Below are 22001 nucleotides of genomic sequence, written 5' to 3'. Positions count from 1 at the left end.
TGTGTTTTCATTCCTTTGAGAACAAGTCGGCCCAATCATAATCATAGTTGTTGTGTTTTAAAGGCCAAATCAGTCACCTTATATCACAGCTCAATTATTAATCAACAACTCTTTATTGTTTGTCGGCCCAATCACAAGGTTCAATTATAATTTTGAGGCCCAATCAAAAATTAAAACAAGCATAAATGGTGTTGACCACTAAATTCAAGTATTGGCATGTGATAAAATTGATTTACGGCCCAATCAATCAAAAGGTAATTCATATTGTCTGTCCATTTTTAAACGGCAATCTTATAATGGTTTAGTGGGGTGGCCTAACCATATTTGGATATTTGGACATTGAATCATAGGCCCAAGTTTCATTATCATCGACCCATTAGTTGAACATATTGATCAGCCCAATTGAAAAGTGTTATGTTTGAAAAGTGATCTAGCTTGGAATTAATATTTCTCTTAACGGGACTGTCTTGAAAAACGGGTTTCCAAATCATGGATATAAATTTCTTTAATATGAATAGTGAAACACTAAATAGAATAAATGTATTAAAGAAAGAGTTTGACTCGTTTTCATGTTGTCTAGGAGAAAATACAAAGAGTATCATTGAGAGGTATAGCCATCTTGTTCGCTCAATGTCTGAGAAGGGTATTCAGAAAAATCAAGATGATGGGTCAATAAATTTGTCAAAGCTTTACCTCAAGAAGAATGGGGAGAATATCTTTTGAAGTTAAAGCACTCCGGAGAATTTTCTCGATTGACAATTTGTCAACTCATTGAAAAGCTTGAAGAACAGATGGAGAGAAATGCTGAGAAGAAGAAAAATTCAAATGGAAAATCGTTATTAAAAATGAGCAAGAATATAGGTGTTCAAGTGGGAGAAGAACATATTGGAAAAATTTTAGTTTTGAAAGATGAAAAGCAAACTGATGATAAACATATTCTTGTTTTGCAGGGAAATTGTGCGAAGCTGAAATCTGAAAATGACAGACTGTTAAGTGACTTGAACAGTTTGACATTGGAAAACCAGAAATTGAAAGAAAATGCAAAGATGTTTGAAGATAAAATCAAAAGGTTTGAAATTGAGAAATTAAAAACTGAGAAAGAATTTCAAAGTCAAATAAAAATTCTTGAAGATGGGAGAGATGTGTTTAGCAAAAACAACATTGAAAAGCAAAAAATGATAAATTCCCATGTTCAGAAAATTATTAAACTTGAAAAAGAAGGTGAATGTGCTCGAAAGAAAATCAAAGAGTTAGAAGAAAAGGATGAAAGCAAAAAAGAAATCTTCAGAAAATGAAGATTTCTGGATAAAGCTTGAGAACAAGAACCTGAAAGCAAATGAAACGAAATTTCAAGAACAGACAAAAGTTTTGGAAAATGAAAAATCTGTTCTTGAAAACATGAAAAATGAGAATGAAAAGGCAATCAAGTCTCATCATGAAAGAATATCTCAGCTTGAACATGAAGCTGAGAATTCAAGAAACAAGATTGATGAACTTGAGAAGAAATTGAAAGGTTTTGTGACTGCATCAGACAGTTTGAATTTTCTCTGTCCAAAACCAATCAATTCAGTTCCAATAAGTGACAATGTCACAAACTTTGACAATGTCAAAGTTGAAGATTGTGATGAGAAATCTGATGATGAAAAAGAAAAAATTGAAAAACAAAAATTGTTTTTGAAATTAAAAGAAAAATTTCAGAAAACTGTTTTGCAATCGACTGAAAAGGGAGAATGCTCTAAGCAAAAACCTTTGAAGAAGAAAATGGAACAGAAACAAAAAATTAAAACTGAGAAAATTGTACAAAAAGAAATTAACAGCTCATCAGATCAATCATCCAATCGCAATCAAAAATTACAAAAAGTAAAAAAGGAAAACTCAAAAATTGTTGGTAATAAGTGGTGCAGGTCGGACCACAGTGCTCAAAAGTCAAATCCAACAATCAAGAGGAGGAAAGAGTATCACCAAGCCAAACAGTGCTTTGATCTGAGCGTTTGGTGTGAAAATGGTGATTGGTACGATAACAGAATGTGTTACCGATGCGGCTATCAAGGACACATTGCTGTTAACTGCCAGAGACAAAGGTTTGAATCAAGAAGATGCTATAACTGTCAAATCAAATGCCACATTGCCAGAGATTGCCCAAGGAAATCAAATGAAAGATTGAGGGTTAATTCTCAGAAGTTGGCAAAGAAACCAGTCAATGTCAAGCCCAAGGAACAGAAGGTTCAAAAACCTAAAGTTCAAGAAACGAAAGTGAAGCTTTCTCAAGGGCAGAAAGACAGACTGCGAAAGAAGAGGAAGAAGGCGAGAGAGTATCTCGAAAAGATTTTGTCCCCGGGTTCACCGGACAGATCGAATAAGAGTTCTGATGAATCAACTCCCTCGACTGCAAAGTCAAGCAAGACGAATTCATCAGATACAAATCTGAGGACAAAAAAGGACAAGAAGAAGGTAACATTTTGTGGCAATGAATCTGTTTCTTCGGAAACAAAGGAGCCACATGTCGGCGATGAATCTGACTCAATAAAGTCAGACAAGCCACATTCAGGCAATGATTCTGGTACGGTAAAGTCAGAAGAGCCAGTTGTTGAGGTAAAATCTGAGAATTCAGGTTTAACAATGGATGATGCAAACTTTCCACCATTGTTGAACAAGAATTCAAAATCACCCAAGGACAGTCAGGCTTGGGTGAAACTATTCAAATGAAAAACCTGACTTGCCGGAGTTCCCAGGTTGGTAAGCGTGGAACATGAATCGCACATTTCTTGAGAAATTTCACTCTGGTGATTTTTCGCCTTACATGTGGTAAATCTGGGACATTAAGTTGTACTTGCTTTTCTACAAATGGTGTTTGAGAGTTAAAACTAAAATTGTAAAAGCTGTCATATGTATGAAGAGAACAAGGTGATGAAACCCCGAGTTTATGAAACATCACACAAAACTAATTTTCCGAAAAACCATTTTGATTAAAACAAACTTAAGTGTTTTGAAATCATAATGGGAAAATAGTTTGTTGTCAGGGGGAGTTCCGATTGTTTAAGTCAAGTGGATGGCGAATTGAAGCGATTTGATATCAGTTTGTCACTTTCCTTGTACAGTTTGTTTCAAATTTTCCCAGAAAATCAAAATTGAAACATATTTTGATTTTAGGGGGAGAAAAATTTTTAAAAAATTAGAAAATTTGAAATGTCAAAAACATTGAAAATTTAAAATCGAGTTTTTGTTGCATAAAAGAGGAAATGATAGTACATCAGTGGTCTATCACAACATGCTAAAGATATGTAATGTTTAAAAGTGATAAACAATCTTACTACGGATGTGTCGGTAGATTTTTGCACATTTAGTAAATTGAAATGAGATATAAACCTAAATTCAAACTTGCTTAATTCGTGGGTAACTATTCTTGGATATATGGGTAACCCCCGAAATCTTGTTTGAAAGATCCCTCTTTCTGAGATACTAGGTCTTTATACTCAGTGATATCTGGGGTATTATTCCGGGACTTCTGCTGTATGGAAATACTGACCTAGTCCCCGAATAATACTTTCTGCAAAATGCTTTGAAATATAAGCTCAGCCCTCATCATGTTGATAAAACAATAAAATTGATAGTCACTGCTGTTGTAACAAAAGATCCTCTAAAGGGGACCCACCAAAAGTCGAAGCCGTCATCTCTCTGCGTATACGGAAGTATCGACCTGAGTTCTCACGGCCCTCGCAATTTACCCCTTAACAGATATCATCTGTGGTATACTCACCTGTAAGACTGAACATTGGGATCTGGATACGGGAGTATATTCAAGTGGAGTGATACACATTTAAGTTCAAGTTTCTAAAACATTAATATCGTATCTCGAATCAATTGAAATTTGTGTGAAAATTTAAAGTGGACCAATATACTGACAATCTAGGTAAATTGTTTAAAACTTGATATGTTTAAAAGCTTAACGGTGTTGGTGATATGTCTCAAAAACTGATATGATCCTCTTGCCCAAACTCACAAAAATATGTTTGTACATATTTCACTTCTGCATTTAATTTCTGTCTTTGCATTTATGTTTCCTATTTTGAAAAATCCAAAAAGATTTTCGACAACTGATGTTGAAAAGCTGACATTCAAAATCTCAAAGGCTAAACATGATGAACAGACAGGTTGGTTAAATGATTTGAAATGTTAAAGATGATACATTAATTTGAATCAGAATTTGGAATGTTTCAAATTTTTGATCAATTTTAAATGTAAATGAGTCTCAAATGTTTAGTTGATTCATTAAGTTGAATCACAACTTTATTGGTTTGTAATAGAGAGTTTGAGATGTGCAGGCTTCTGATTTTATTGCTACGGAAAGCCAGGCGTCGATCCCAAAAAGCTTGACGAAAGGGGGAGCTTGAAGAAAGAGTGCAACGGAAGCTGAAGACAGATCCACCGGGATTCTGTTCGAGCAAGAGAGAGTCTGTGTTTGCTGAAGATGTTAAATCTTAAAGAAGACTCAAGAGAGAGAGAAAGACAAGTCGCTACGAGTTTCACTACGGATTGACTGCGGCAATATCCAAGGGGGAGATTGTTGGTGCACAAAATGTCTATCGCCTCCGTCAATTCAAACCGTAGCTGAAACTGTAGAAATCTAGCTTATATTGTAACAATTAGAGAGTTTTAGTAAGGTGGCATTTTGGTAATTAATGAGAAATCTCATTAATTCTAAGGGCTATAAATAGGAGAGTTATGACATACGTTAGAAGACTTTTGCTCCATTTGGTGATTTTGTTGATTCAAGTTTAGAGAGATAAAGTCTAGAGAGAGAAAATCTCTCCAATGTGATTTTTGCTTGTACACGTCATCTTCATCAATAAAATCACGTTTCTAGTACGTTATTGTGTGTTCGGTCACGCACGTTCACGGATTCCGCACGTCGAACGTTCGTTACGCAATCGAACGGCGTCAAAACCGGTCCTACATTATAAAAATCTTGATGTTCCATGTTTAGTGTAACACCCCGTGTTTTCGAATGTCAAAGTCAAAGTCCAAGTCAACTTTGACTTTCTTTGACTGTAGATAGTCGATTTTATGTTTTAGTTGTATTATGTGGAGTAAGTGTTGTAATCAGCAAGAATCGAAGTAATCGAATGTGTTTTAAAAAGTGAATCGAATGTGGAGTAAATGTTGTAATTAGCAGTTTTGGGTGTTGCATACGTTACCTATCAAATCACAATCAAACACAAACTATTTGAACGCTAACCGAATGCATGTGCTATTTGACTAAATGAATGATGTTTATTATGTTTACACATGGAGTGTTATCTACCTGCCTTAGCAACATAGTACTATAGTTTGGACTCAGCACCCGTTCACACGGGGGTTGTTAAGGACAAATACTTGCATGGATTACGGTGGTAATCATGTATTGCAAACCGTCTCGGACGGTCAACCCGCAGTCGTTGGTACCGATGGTCCCATGTCGATAATTAACATGCATCGTTTTCCTCTGTGTACGTGCCTGGTTATGCATAAACTATTCGAACTCTATATGCTACTATCAAACTTGTGTGCTCACCTTTACATTTTATGTATTGACTTTATTTTAACGTATGTGACAGGTAATTAGGATGCTTATCTACTAGGAAAGCGTGGCTAGGATAAAGCTCTAGAGGCCAATGAATAGCTATAGGTAGTGGTCTACCTAGGGGTCTCTAGAAGCAAATAAACAATTGCCATGGAGCCGTTGGAGTTATCCGATCCAGGGTCTATGGCATTAGCTGTCTGTAGATCTTGTCCGAAAAGGTCTTAGTGACTTCAAGCAATACTTTTATTCATTTGGTTTGTAATAATTAAATCTGAGTTGTCGGAACGGAATTTATTTGCCTAGTTGCTTTCTATGATAACTTGTTATTTATCTGGGACATGGTATGGGACGTGTCATGTAAACTGAATTCATATAATAGTTGTTGTGGAAACTTCTGGACAATCTGTTTCGCTCAGTGCCGCGCCCCGATGATTCCGCCATCGGTTGGGGTGTGACAGATTGGTATCAGATCCATAACTATAGGGAATTAGGCAGACACGACCTAGTCCGGGTCGCTGTCTTAGAGACCTAGACTATAGTTAGGAACCATCAGACCAAGTTTATGTGCTTATTCTGCAATCCTTTACTATCACCGCACTCAATTTTTCAACTAACGTCAGGCGATTCAGTCAGGAATAGGTGTGAAAACCGCAAACTCCCGACTAAATTTCCTGACTTATGAGGATTCTACTCCTTCATCTCGACATTTTTACCAATAAACGAGGAGAATTATACTAAAACAGGTGTGAAACCCCCATTTTGATGAAAATTCTTCTCGATTTTACTAAGAACAAGGAAGAAATTGCTAAGCCAAGGGGTGAAACCCTAACCTTAGCAGTTTGTTCTGTATTTTATTCGTCTCACCAAGGCTTCGATGGACTCCAACGACCTGAACTCACAAGTATGGCCTAGGGAACGCGTGTGGGATGCCCAAGAATCGAGGCAGAAACACGACCTCTAGAGTCGAAAGTGATGACAAGTCTACTATGAATAGTCGAGTTGCCTTGGGTAGTCGATGCCTAGTAGCCGCAGGCAATCTATCTCTCGATTTTATGTGTTTCGAATTTGACGAGTCATTAGGTACACTCGTTGATTTTAAGTGTTTATGTGTGCTTTCTCTGTTTTGTGCTTATATTTGCTTTCCCTGTTTTATTTCGGGATGATATTCGATTCTGCTATCATCTTAATCGACACACACAACTCATACTGTTATTCTATCCCTAATCGATCCCCAGATATCGCAATTCTAGACGGTATTATACTATGTTATGCTATACCATACGATGTTATTCGATGCAATATTTCGTACGACACGCGAACTTTGAAGGATAGGTTTCTGTTTTCTGACTACCTCAGTAATTAAGTGCCTAGGTATTTACGTGTTTCTGTGTTTTGCGCTCTAAGTACTTATGTGCTTATGTGCTTCTCTATTTCTGTGATTATGTGCTTCTGTGACCTACGTGTTCTATGTGCTTCGGTGCTTATGTGTATCTGTGGTTATGTGATTATGTGACTATGTGATATGTGATTCGACGTGATTCTAAGCTTTAGTAGTCTAGACGTGTGAGGTGAGATTCAATCTCGTTGTGTTGAGACTCGTGACGATGTCTAATGCAGACCATGTCGTCGTCTGGATCCCGACCTCGAGCCCCACTCACCCGCCAGGAAAAGAGGGACAGACGTCTCGCTGCCATCATCTCCAAAACGGTGGTGAAAGCTGTGAGTGAGGTGTATGAAAACGCTAGCAAGTCGTCTGAAGAATCCCGAGCCGAAATCCCTAAGGATTCAAGCAAGGCTGCTTTCAGCTTCAAGCAGTTCAAAGCATGCGGACCAAAAGAGTTTACTGGCGAAGATGGTCCGACAGCCATGTTTCACTGGTTCGACTCAGTCGAAGTCACTCTGCGCCAGAGCGGATGTCCCAAGCATCTCCGCACTCTCAATGCTACAGGCGTCTTCCAGTCCCGTGCTCTAGACTGGTGGACGGCCGAACGAAACAAGCACGGAAATGATGCAGCTTACGGGCTATCATGGAAGGAGTTGAAAGCGATTATGATCGAAGAATTCTGCCCTCCTCATGAACGCCAAAAGCTGGAGGACGAGTTCTGGGGAATCAAGCAGAAGGATGGAGACAACGCTGCTCTCACTGCTCGCTTCAAGCATGTAACACCTCGAAAATTTGCGTCCAATAATGTATTGACACGTGTCATAAGCTTTGCATATGCGAAAACATACTTTAGAGGGACTAAAGTTGACAAACAGTGAAAACTATGGAACGTAAGGGTCCAAAGTGTCAACAATGGATAAATAGACTCTATAATAACCCTACATGGTGTTTATAACCCTAAACGGATAGATCATGGATCATACGAAGCGGGAAATACACAAAAGTGAGGAATTACAAACTATAGGGACTAAAAGTGTCAACATGTTGAATTTATACCTCTAAATGATCTTTTAGCAGCCCCGAAGCTTTGTAATGCTAGGATATACTCACTAGAATATGTGGTAAAAATTTCATGAAGTTTCGTTATCGTATGAGAAAGTTATGGCCAAAACCGTACTTGAGGGGTTAAAAGCGTCAACGTCGAATTTCATGACTTTTCGGGTGAGCGCAAAGTTAACCGAGGACATTACCATGTTGGTAAATGTCCCAAGGTTCCTAAAAATCAAGTTTGAAGGTTTACGAGTCAAGATAAACGGCAAAAACCTCGCGTGCGAAGAACAGGGGCCAAATCTGTCAATTAATGAAAGACTTCATATGCTGAGCAGGTCCTTGCGGACCGTATACAGGACCAAACGGTCCGTATAACATGCCCAGATGCAGAAATTCGCGAATTCTGTTTTTGGGTCTGTTTTGTGAGTGCTTGACAGCTTTCAGCACCTCCCATTTGCACCAATCGAATGCCATGCATGAGAGGACACCTGGAGACTTCTTACAACATCTGAAACACCCATATATTCAGATCAATTCCTCATTTGGGGGCACTTGTGTTAGAAACAAGAACACTAGCAACTTCCAAAAACTCACAAGACAACTCCAGGGGCATTCTGATCGACAAGGCTACTTCCAAGTGCTATCTAAGGTTCATTAGGACTCTTGTAAGCATCCATAACTTCCTCTAATTCGTTCTAGCATAGATTATTAGCCAAAAGTCAATCCGTAGTAAATATAGTTTGACTTTTCGATTAAACGAATTTGGCTCAGTCATTTCTCAAAGTGAAAGTACCTATAAGTTGGTATTTATGTGGGAAACAAACCCTCAAAAGGGTATTCTCTGATTCCCACTCTAAGCATGCTAATTGTCGAGTCAAAGTTTTCCTTAAAAAGTCAACAGGAAGTGTTTTTGCAAATTATAGCATAAATGGTAATGTAGATGACATGCAATCAGTTTGATCATCAAAAATAACTTTATAATGAATGTAAGAATATGTTTTATCATAATCAACTCGACAATCTTTAGTATAAACTCGGATCGGAACCGAAAGTCTTATAAAACGACTTTTTCTTTGACTATTGATTCGGATCCGTGCATGCATGTTTGAGATCTGCATTAGTGCTTATTTTGAACCATTTATATTTATGTTTAACTCTCTGGAATTTTTACAACTTGAGTCTATGCTTAACCGATTCATATGCATGTTTCCGATTTATGCTTAAAGTTGACTATTTTGCCCTTTTCAATATAAAACGTGATTTTTGGAAAAGTGAAAGAGTAGAAACCTTTATTTCTGATTTATAAACTTGCACCGAAAATTTGAGATCAGTTGGAGGTCCAGATTTTGAGTTATGGCCGATATCGTAAAACTATAGCTTTATGTTAAATAAACGGCGCATCTAGCGTATAACCTATTTAAGGCCACTTTTTTGTCACACCCCCAAAATCCACCCGCGGAATACCACCGCTTGGGAGCGTGACTGACCAGGATCAAGCCATCAATCATATCAAACATAGCATTTAATATAAAAGTAAATAATGTAAATCATCATGACATGATTGATGTTCCAAAACCAAACATCGTTTTAATAGCGGAAGCATAGTATGTAATCTCAAAATAGTTATACGAGTAATAAGTTCATAAATAGTTCATGATCCGCATCCCACAACGACCTGCTCCTCCCTGTGCAAGCTCCATATGGTACCTATGGTCCTGCAAGGCATGCAGCAAATAATCAACAAACTAGTTGAGCGAGTTCACAGAAAGTAAGTTCATAGCGTAATGCATAAGTATAGCTAGTGGGGGCTTCCCATACTAGTGTGTACTAAAGGTGGGGGCTTCCCATGTTTATCCTGGCTAATGAGGGCTTCTCATTAACGGTACTTACTAGACTAACTTCCGACCATGTGTTCTTCTTTACCGAGAACAGGAAAACGTACAGGGTCACGTAGGCTTTACGTGACGTGCCCTTCCCCGAGGACAGTGGTACGGGTGGGGGCTACGTAGGCTTTACGCAGCGTGGCCTTCCGACCTGGAAGCCAGTAGATGGTATTGGGTTACGTAGGTTTTACGTAACGTGTCCTCCCGACCCGGGAGACATATGGCAAAATATACTGGGTTACGTAGGCTTTACGTAACGTGTCCTGACTAACCTGAGGACGATGGTCTATAGTCTGATATATGCGTAAGTACGAGTAACTCCTTTTACAATAACATATCCAACCCAATTCCCAACCCGGGAATCCCATGCCTTGGCTGTGTGAACTCACCTTGGTTTGCTCGGCAGATACACAAAGGAAAAAGGGTTCTTGAACTAATAGTGGTCAACCACGTCCTAATAGGGTTACCACACAAGTCAGGTTCGGTTCAAGTAATCATAGTAGCATGTAATGCACGTAAACAGTCAACATGTCATAAACATCACTTGTGATTGAATGTCTAATCCCAGACTACACCCGGCCCAGAATTATACAAGTCCCTCATAAAGGTCTCAGCCCAAATAATATAAGCAGTCCAATAGCAAACAGTCCACAATTCAAATCGTTGGGCTCAATAGATTGGGCCCGTGGCAGTGAAGGCCCAACAGTGTGCGTGTAAACGATGGTCTCGAGTCGCAACGGAGATCTCGAGTCGCAACCGGAGATTACGAGTCGCAACAGCTGGTTGCGAGTCGCAACGGTGATCTCGGTTCATCATGGTCTGGTTACGAGTCGCAACGGGACTCGCAACCGTGGTCTCGACTTGTGCTGGCTTGGTTACGAGTCGCAACCTGACTCGCAACTATGGTCCCGACTCGCAACCATGTGTCGTAACCGAGTATGTAACTGATTTCCATAATTCCTGCATTGACTTATCCGTGATTCTAGCAAACATCTAAGGCAGTTTCGAAATCAGATCAATCACAGAAATTTATCAACAGTTAATTCAGATTTCATGCATATTCATAACAATTCAAGAACATCAAACCGGCAATTAAATCAGTAATCATGCATATGAACAATAGTAACATTCATAACAATACATACATTCTAACATGGATCCCGATTACCAACTATACCCGATCAAACAATGCCTAACAGCCGATTACTTATCTACTCGGTGCTTATATCCAAACCATCAATTAGTGTGATCATGTTTAGCATACATGAGTCGATTAACAAAACTAAATCAATTATCATCCCAATCAATACGTTAACAAGAATCCTCGGCTAAGCAAACATCAACATGCAACCAATCCGTCAATCATTTAACAAGCAACTTAATTATCAAACACTAACCGATTGGATTGGAACAAAGAGAAGGTGAGCCGAGAAGTGTTGTTCGCCGTCGGGTTCCAAGCAAGCCGAGAAAGAGAGAGCAAAGCTTCTAGGGTTTGTGTGTGTGTGTTTGTGATTTGTAAAAGTGGTAAAACAAAACCCCTAAACTCGGTTTTGTGTTGCGAGTGGGGAGTGGGCCGAGCCCACTCGGTTGTCTAATGGTCCGCGTACAAGGTGTGGCCCAAAGGGCTTTGTGTGGCCGGTTTGTGTAGTTTGGGCTCGTGCAACGCATAACGTACATACACACATAACACACGTAAACAATATTCATTTAAAATCATATAATTCAGTTCTCATAAGCACGTAACGTTACATCAAAGCAAGTCTAAAGTTCGAGTTGTCACATTATCCCCAACTAATTGGAAATTTCGTCCCGAAATTTGGTATGCACTCACTGAGGAAGCTAGGTAAACTGTACTGTTCACTGATTTTCCTGGGGTGTCACATCCTCCCCCCGTTGATCTGGAATTTCGTCCCGAAATTCCGAAGTAGTAGCTTCAGCCTCAGTAGTGGTTGCCTTGTTCCCGAATAACTGGGGGTACTTTTCTGTCATCCTGTCTTCGCGTTCCCAGGTGTACTCTGGGCCACGTTTGGAGTTCCAACGAACTCGGACAAGAGGGATTCTCTTGTGTTTGAGGACCTTCACATCCCGGTCCGTGATTTCAACTGGTTCCTCGACGAACTGCAACCGCTCGTCGATAGTGAGTTCCTTAAAAGGAATGATGAGATTTTCATCTGATAGGCACTTCTTTAGGTTCGATACGTGAAAGACATTGTGAACTGCCCCGAGTTCAGCTGGTAATTTCAACTTGTAGGCTACCTTGCCAATCTTTTCTATAATTTCGAATGGTCCGACGTATCGCGGATTCAGTTTGCCCCGTTTGCCAAAACGAACCACACCCTTCCAGGGTGAGACTTTTAATAAAACCCGGTCCCCGACCTCAAATTCCAATGGCTTTCTACGCTTGTCCGCGTAGGCTTTCTGACGGTTTCGTGCTGCCGCCATGCGTTGTCGTATCTGTGCTATCTTTTCTGTGGCGTCCACTACAATCTCTGGACCCGTAATCTGACTATCCCCCACCTCTGCCCAGCAGAGGGGTGACCGGCATTTACGCCCGTACAATGCCTCGAATGGAGCGGCTTGAATGCTTGTATGGTAACTGTTATTATACGAGAACTCCACCAAAGGGAGATGCTTTTCCCAGCCGTTGCCGAAATCGATGACACATGCCCGAAGCATGTCTTCAAGCGTTTGAATCGTTCGCTCAGACTGCCCATCCGTCTGAGGGTGATAAGCTGTGCTCATGTCTAACCGTGAGCCGAAAGATTTGTGCATTGCTTGCCAAAGCTCTGATGTGAATCGTGCATCGCGATCCGATATGATAGATGTGGGCACCCCGTGCCTTGAAACAACTTCCTTAAGATAGACGTCTGCGAGTGTGGAGAACTTATCCGTTTCCTTAATCGGCAGGAAGTGTGCAGACTTGGTGAGTCGATCTACTATGACCCATATTGTATCGTTCCCACGCTGGGATCTAGGTAGGCCTGTAACGAAATCCATGGAAATTTCTTCCCATTTCCACTGAGGTATCTTGGGCTGCTGAAGTAGGCCAGCTGGTTTCTGATATTCAACCTTGACTCTCGCACAGGTCAAGCACTTTCCAACGTACATAGCGATGTGGGCCTTCATACTAGGCCACCAATAAGTAGTGCTGATATCGTGGTACATTTTATCCGACCCTGGATGTACCGAGTAACGAGACTTGTGAGCTTCATCCATTACAAGTTCGCGTAAACCGCCATAAAGAGGGACCCAAATCCGGCCCGTTACATAGTAGGCGCCGTCTGCCTTCTGTTCCATTTGTTGTCGTGAGCCGCGTAAGGCTTCAGCCTTAACGTTTTCGGGCTTCAGTGCTTCTGTCTGAGCAGCTCGTATCTGAGCAGGAAGGCTAGACTGAATCGTAAGCTGTAGCGCTCGCACGCGCCGTGGTAAAGTGTCCTTTCGACTAAGGGCATCAGCCACCACATTGGCTTTGCCTGGATGATACTTGATAGCGCATTCGTAGTCGTTAAGTAACTCGACCCATCGTCGTTGACGCATATTCAAATCCTTCTGCTTAAGAATATGCTCGAGACTCCTGTGATCGGTGTAAATCGTGCACCTGGTACCGTACAGGTAGTGTCGCCATATCTTAAGCGCGAAAACAACAGCTCCCAGCTCTAAATCGTGCGTCGTGTAGTTGCGTTCATGAACCTTGAGTTGACGAGAGGCGTAAGCAATAACCTTGTCACGCTGCATTAACACACATCCCAGTCCCCGAATGGATGCATCACAATAAACCACGAAGTCATCTGTGCCCTCTGGCAAAGAGAGGATAGGTGCGCTGCAAAGTCTATCCTTTAGGTGCTGAAAAGCAGTCTCCTGGGGCTCTCCCCAGCGATAGGTAACACCCTTCTGTGTCAGTAGCGTAAGCGGCTGAGCAATCTTCGAGAAATCCTTGATAAACCGTCTGTAGTAACCTGCCAGACCCAAGAATTGACGTATTTCCGTTGGCGTACGCGGTGCAGGCCAGTTTCTGATCGAATCTACCTTGGATGGATCGACGTGGATCCCATCCTTGTTCACTACATGGCCTAAGAAGTGGACTTCACGAAGCCAGAAGTCGCATTTAGAAAGCTTGGCGTACAATTGTTCCTTCCGAAGGAGTTCCAAAATAAGGCGAAGATGTTGCTCGTGTTCCTCCTGACTCTTGGAGTAAATCAGAATGTCGTCGATGAAAACTATGACGAACTTGTCGAGATAGGGTTTGCATACCCTGTTCATAAGGTCCATAAATACAGCAGGCGCGTTCGTTAACCCGAATGGCATGACAAGAAACTCGTAGTGACCGTAACGAGTTCTGAAGACTGTCTTGGAGACGTCCTCATCCCGGACTCTCAGCTGATGATACCCAGACCTTAAGTCTATCTTCGAATAGTAGCACGACCCTTGCAACTGGTCGAATAAGTCGTCTATGCGTGGAAGAGGATAACGGTTCTTCACCGTCACCTTGTTGAGTTCCCTGTAGTCTATACACATCCTGAACGTACCGTCTTTCTTCTTCACGAAAAGCACTGGAGCTCCCCAAGGCGAAGAGCTTGGACGAATAAAACCCTTTTCCAAGAGTTCTTGCAGCTGCTTTGACAATTCCTCCAATTCTGATGGAGCTAGACGGTATGGTGCGCGAGCTATGGGTGCTGCTCCTGGAGCGAGCTCGATCTGAAATTCAACCTGACGATGAGGCGGTAAGCCAGGTAAGTCTTCAGGAAACACCTGAGGGTAATCGCGTACAATTGGAATATCCTCCAATTTCCTTTCCTTTGTTGAAGCATCTGAAACAAGAGCCAAAATGGCTGTGTGACCCTTACGTAAGCATTTCTGAGCCTTCAAGAAAGAGATGATGCCAACCACAGCACCACTCTTGTCGCCTTGAACTTCTAGAGGTTCCTGACCAGAACGAGGAATGCGAATAACCTTTTCGCTGCATAAGATTTCTGCCTGCTGTTGGGACAACCAATCCATCCCAACCACTACGTCGAAACTACCCAAAACTATGGGAATGAGATCAATAGAGAAGGCTTAGCCAGCTAAGATAAGATTACAACCCTGAACTACGTGCGTGGCTTCTAGACTTTTACCGTTAGCTAACTCTACTACATGTTTGGTGGGTAAAAGTGTTGGTGCACGTTTTAGCAGTTGACACATTTTCACAGACATATAGCTTGTATCCGCACCCGAATCAAATAAAACGGTAACGTAAATATTGTCGAGGAGAAACTTACCCATAACAACGTTGGGATCGTTCACTGCGTCGCCTCGACCTAGTACGAATGCACGACCACGAGCTTCATTGCCGTTGTTGTTGTTTCCCCCGTTGTTATGCCCATTGCCCTGGTTGTTGTTGTTGTTGTTGCGGTTCTGGTTCAACTGAGGGCAATCGCGTTTGAAGTGACCTTCAGCCCCACACTGGAAACATCCCCGGTTTCCACGCTGTGGCTGCTGCTGCTGCTGCTGGTTCTGTGGAGCTGGTTGCTGAGGCTGCTGATTCTGATTCGCAGGACGAGGGCTCCTGCAGTCTTTGGCCTCGTGACCCATTTTGAGGCACCGTTGACAGCGACCCTTGTTACACGGGCCGTGGTGATGCCTGTTGCAGTTGTGGCACCTAGGTTGACTACCCTGATATCTCCTCTGTCTGTGACTACCAGTGGATTGCTGACTAGGACTCTGGTAGTGATCGACCTTCTGCTGCTGAGCTTGTGGCTGAACAGTCGCTGAACCTTTACTAGAATCTCCATCCCATTTTCTTTTACTGTCACCAGACGTAGCAGGAGTAACTGAGGTGGTGACGTTAGCAGTAGCATTAACACGCTTGGGCAGTTTATTCTGATCCACTGCCTGATCAGTGATACGGTGAGCGAGGCGTTGGATTTCCTGGATGTTTTCGAGGTTAGCCGACGTCACGTGGCTCTGAATTTCTGGCGCCAATCCCTTGAGATACAACTCAATGCGCTTGTATGGAGGGTCCACCATAGTTGGACACAGAACGCCCAGCTCATTAGACCGTTTAGTATACGCCTCGATTTCCGATCCAACCATTTTCAAGTTATACAGCTCGTCTTCCAGCTTGTGAATATCTTCCCGCGTGCAATACTCACGCTTGATGAGTTCCTTGAAATCGTTCCATGGGGTGGCGTTAGCAGCTGCCAACCCTAAGATCTGGACTTGGGCGTTCCACCAAGTCAATGCTATCCCTTCCAAAGTACCGGTGGCAAACTTGACCTTGCGAGCCTCAGGGCACTCGCACATTTCGAATACCGATTCTAACTTTTCAAACCAATGGAGGAGTCCCACTGCCCCCTCTGTGCCACTGAAAGAGTTTGGACGACAGTCCATGAAGTTCTTGAAAGTGCAGACAGGCTGCTGCGCGTGTTGACCTATTGTGTACGAATAGGACGAGAGTTAAATACGAGAGTTAGTGTAGGATCTAAAGATCCTAGTGTGTGCCTATACTGCAGGATATACTACCTGCTTGAGCTGCTGCAACTGCCGCAGCAACTTGAGCTTGAACGAGAGCCTCTAGCTGGGCTTGTGTCATGTTGATTCTTCCAGACATGATCTTCATAGTAACAAGTAGCATACGTAAGAATGGTTCGCGAGTATGGCGATGACAGAAAAGTGTAGGCATATAGGTGTTCTCATGTAATCAAAGCATGTGTATCTAAGCGTAATGCGAGCAAAGTTCTAAGCAGTTCTAGCAAACAGGCAATAAACATAAATCTTATTACCTAGTATGTCGAGTCTTGCACGTGGAGCGAAGCGTCGTTGTGGATCGTTGAGAGCACTGTTCTGGTTATAGTCCGGTTTTAATAAAAACGTTTTCCCATATTAAAACCAAGTTCTCTATAACCAATGGCTCTGATACCAATCTGTCACACCCCCAAAATCCACCCGCGGAATACCACCGCTTGGGAGCGTGACTGACCAGGATCAAGCCATCAATCATATCAAACATAGCATTTAATATAAAAGTAAATAATGTAAATCATCATGACATGATTGATGTTCCAAAACCAAACATCGTTTTAATAGCGGAAGCATAGTATGTAATCTCAAAATAGTTATACGAGTAATAAGTTCATAAATAGTTCATGATCCGCATCCCACAACGACCTGCTCCTCCCTGTGCAAGCTCCATATGGTACCTATGGTCCTGCAAGGCATGCAGCAAATAATCAACAAACTAGTTGAGCGAGTTCACAGAAAGTAAGTTCATAGCGTAATGCATAAGTATAGCTAGTGGGGGCTTCCCATACTAGTGTGTACTAAAGGTGGGGGCTTCCCATGTTTATCCTGGCTAATGAGGGCTTCTCATTAACGGTACTTACTAGACTAACTTCCGACCATGTGTTCTTCTTTACCGAGAACAGGAAAACGTACAGGGTCACGTAGGCTTTACGTGACGTGCCCTTCCCCGAGGACAGTGGTACGGGTGGGGGCTACGTAGGCTTTACGCAGCGTGGCCTTCCGACCTGGAAGCCAGTAGATGGTATTGGGTTACGTAGGTTTTACGTAACGTGTCCTCCCGACCCGGGAGACATATGGCAAAATATACTGGGTTACGTAGGTTTTACGTAACGTGTCCTGACTAACCTGAGGACGATGGTCTATAGTCTGATATATGCGTAAGTACGAGTAACTCCTTTTACAATAACATATCCAACCCAATTCCCAACCCGGGAATCCCATGCCTTGGCTGTGTGAACTCACCTTGGTTTGCTCGGCAGATACACAAAGGAAAAAGGGTTCTTGAACTAATAGTGGTCAACCACGTCCTAATAGGGTTACCACACAAGTCAGGTTCGGTTCAAGTAATCATAGTAGCATGTAATGCACGTAAACAGTCAACATGTCATAAACATCACTTGTGATTGAATGTCTAATCCCAGACTACACCCGGCCCAGAATTATACAAGTCCCTCATAAAGGTCTCAGCCCAAATAATATAAGCAGTCCAATAGCAAACAGTCCACAATTCAAATCGTTGGGCTCAATAGATTGGGCCCGTGGCAGTGAAGGCCCAACAGTGTGCGTGTAAACGATGGTCTCGAGTCACAACGGAGATCTCGAGTCGCAACCGGAGATTACGAGTCGCAACAGCTGGTTGCGAGTCGCAACGGTGATCTCGGTTCATCATGGTCTGGTTACGAGTCGCAACGGGACTCGCAACCGTGGTCTCGACTTGTGCTGGCTTGGTTACGAGTCGCAACCTGACTCGCAACTATGGTCCCGACTCGCAACCATGTGTCGTAACCGAGTATGTAACTGATTTCCATAATTCCTGCATTGACTTATCCGTGATTCTAGCAAACATCTAAGGCAGTTTCGAAATCAGATCAATCACAGAAATTTATCAACAGTTAATTCAGATTTCATGCATATTCATAACAATTCAAGAACATCAAACCGGCAATTAAATCAGTAATCATGCATATGAACAATAGTAACATTCATAACAATACATACATTCTAACATGGATCCCGATTACCAACTATACCCGATCAAACAATGCCTAACAGCCGATTACTTATCTACTCGGTGCTTATATCCAAACCATCAATTAGTGTGATCATGTTTAGCATACATGAGTCGATTAACAAAACTAAATCAATTATCATCCCAATCAATACGTTAACAAGAATCCTCGGCTAAGCAAACATCAACATGCAACCAATCCGTCAATCATTTAACAAGCAACTTAATTATCAAACACTAACCGATTGGATTGGAACAAAGAGAAGGTGAGCCGAGAAGTGTTGTTCGCCGTCGGGTTCCAAGCAAGCCGAGAAAGAGAGAGCAAAGCTTCTAGGGTTTGTGTGTGTGTGTTTGTGATTTGTAAAAGTGGTAAAACAAAACCCCTAAACTCGGTTTTGTGTTGCGAGTGGGGAGTGGGCCGAGCCCACTCGGTTGTCTAATGGTCCGCGTACAAGGTGTGGCCCAAAGGGCTTTGTGTGGCCGGTTTGTGTAGTTTGGGCTCGTGCAACGCATAACGTACATACACACATAACACACGTAAACAATATTCATTTAAAATCATATAATTCAGTTCTCATAAGCACGTAACGTTACATCAAAGCAAGTCTAAAGTTCGAGTTGTCACATTTTTGATATAAAACTTTTTACCCACTGATGTTATATAATATTTTGGGATTTTTGAAGATTTTTATTTAATTTTTGGCTGATCGTATCATAGGTCGCTAAGTTGATTCGGTTAATGCCGGTTTTGACCTTTTAAGCCATAAAATGAGTTTTATAAATCCTTTTGACCCCAAACCTTTTTCTACTGATTTTATTTGTTAAATAAATTATTTTGAGCATTCTGGAAATATAAAAATCTCAGCTTTCTTTTAAAAACCCGGAAACGGCTCTAAAATCGCCTTTTAAGCGTTTTTAACGCATAGTATGCGCTATACCCATGTTAAACATATTCGGTTAATACCTACTGATGTATTTAGCATATTTTTATAAAATAACAGTAAGTATAAGTTGTTGAACTCAGATTTCCAGTTTTGACATTTTTAGCCCTTGTGAAATTACTAAAATACCCCTACGGTGCATAGTTTGATTTTAAATGATAAGTTTTGTATATGGGTCATACCCTACTGTTATAACATATCAAATTAAGTATATTTACTGTATAAAACAGACCTGTAACTCAGATTTCCAATTTAACTCTTTTATAATCTTTTAAATGACCAAAATGCCGTTATAAGGCATAAATTGAGTTTAAATTCATTCGGGGCATAATGGAACATAACTTGCTGATATTATATCATATTTAAAGCATATTATCTCAGGGAACTTGCATATGACTCTTTTGGCTACCCGTAACGCTCTTTTAGCGCTCAGTTCGGTTTATGTAACTAGTTTGCATAAATTGACCGAAACGGGTCAAACGTTATCATTTTTGTCTCAAAATCCAGAATGTATTTAGTATACCCATATTATACAAGTATTCAAACTTGTCGGGTCTAAATCACATTCTATCCGGTCTTCGCTTAATCGTGCGCTTGAACCGTATCGTCCTTAAAACTAACCGGTCAAGCTTAGGCTTAAATAAAAGACCCGTTAGGAATCTAATAGGTTGTTATAAACCTTTGTTCCAGAATAGGAGGCCCAGTAAAAGCTACCTTCACTTGCCAATTGTGATTCATACTTACTAAGGTAAATACTTTTAACTTATTTTCCCTATACGGGCTTGGGGTACGGTATATAGAATACCGCTTGATCGAGCGTACAAATCTTGCACCCCTGGGTGTTCAATTGAATAATTTGATCGGCTCGTTTAAACAGTCTTGTTTTACTTAAAGCCTTTGGGGGGTTAATGACCATGTCCCGGATATCCTTGGCATTATCTTACGAGATGGCCACGACCAGAGCACGGGGTGTAGGCGTACACCCGTCAGTGTATAACTCTATATTGTGGTGTGTCTATTAATCTTTAACCCGGTCTGTGAATCGGGCTACTGAACGCACGAGTAACATGTAATTCGTTCACAAGTTTATATAGCATAATTATCCCAAGTTATAAAAATATTTTATGCCATGTGCATTTAAATCAATTTTCAATCATTTTCAAAATGAGTCAGTTAATTTGTATTTACCAGTGTAAACTGACGTATTTTCCCAAAAGGTTAAGTGCAGGTACTACACGTACTAGGCTGGCTGTCTCCTAGAGCGTCCACAATAGTCTCGCAAGCTCGGACGACAATAAAACTGTTGAACAATTATCTTATTTTATTTGATCCGCCTGTGGATCCGTTTCAACTACTCGTGATATTTAATATTACATTTTATTTAAAGTTGAAATGAATCTATTTCTGCTTCCGCTGTGCATTATTATATTGTGTTGTTTGTCTATGATGATGCCAACTACGTCACCATACCCTCCACCGGGCCCACCGGTGACACGTGGAAATCGGGTTGTGACAAAGCAACTTAGCATTATCTGTCCTGATCAAGTCAAGACCTCAGATCAAGCCATCAAGAAGTACATACGAGCCCTGCCCGACTGTGTAGCCGACTTTGTTCACGCCGCCAAGCCAGCAACAATCGAGGAAACCTACCTACTCGCCGCTGAGATCAACGATAAGCGAGTCAAGTATGGTTTCTGGGATAAGCCAACCAAGTCACTGCATCAAGCCACTGCAACACCCACCGACTCATCTGCTCAATCCTCCAAGTCTTCAAGAAGGAAGAAGAAGAACAACAACAATAGCTCCAGCAACAAGAGCTATGCTGCCGCAACCACTGCTGCTCCCCTACAATCTGTACCAGCTCAACAGCAGCAGCAGCACCAGCGCTCAGCTCCAGTGATCAATGCACCGCCAGCGAAGCGCATATACACAGGCCCTCACCCACTCTGCCCGACATGTTCGTATCATCATCCAGTGGGTCTAGCTTGTCGTTTTTGCGCTCACTGCAATCTGTACGGTCATTTCACTGCGAACTGTCGCTATGGCCCTCGTCAAGCCCCAGTTCAAGCCACTGCCAACCAAGCTCTACTCCCTGCTCCTCAAGGCCAACCAGCAACTCTAGCACCAGCAGCTAATGCTCGAGTTTGCTTTGCATATGGTGACCCTAACCACTTTGCCAACAGATGCCCGAACAGGGTGGTTAAGCAAGAGCCCCAGCAGCAACAGCAACAACAGCAGCCTCAGCAACAGCAGCAAGCAGCGCATGCCTGAACCTTCAACATCAATGCCCGCCAGGCTCAGGCGGATAACAACGTGGTTAATGGTACTTTCCTTGTGAATGGTATTTATGCATCATGTTTGTTTGATACTGGAGCCGATAACTGCTTTGTGTCATTTAAATTCGAGAAGCTCCTTAGTCGTAAGCGCTCTTATCTGTCCTTGTCATTCGAAGTCGAAGTTGCTACAGGTAGAACTATTGCCGTTAATTCAGTACTCCGTGATTGTACTCTCGAACTCAACAATCACATCTTCCCAATTGACCTTATTCCGATGCAACTCGGAAGTTTTGACGTCATAATAGGCATGGACTTTCTTCGCGAAAACCATGCTGAAGTTGTGTGCTTCAAAAAGATGATTCAATTCTGTAGGACCGTTCTGATGTCCTTAAACGTCA

This window comes from Helianthus annuus, chromosome 6 (assembly GCF_002127325.2).
Source record: "Helianthus annuus cultivar XRQ/B chromosome 6, HanXRQr2.0-SUNRISE, whole genome shotgun sequence".
Taxonomy (NCBI): Eukaryota; Viridiplantae; Streptophyta; class Magnoliopsida; order Asterales; family Asteraceae; genus Helianthus; species Helianthus annuus.
The sequence above is the reverse complement of the archived record's forward strand: the minus strand, read 5'-3'. Positions refer to the sequence as shown.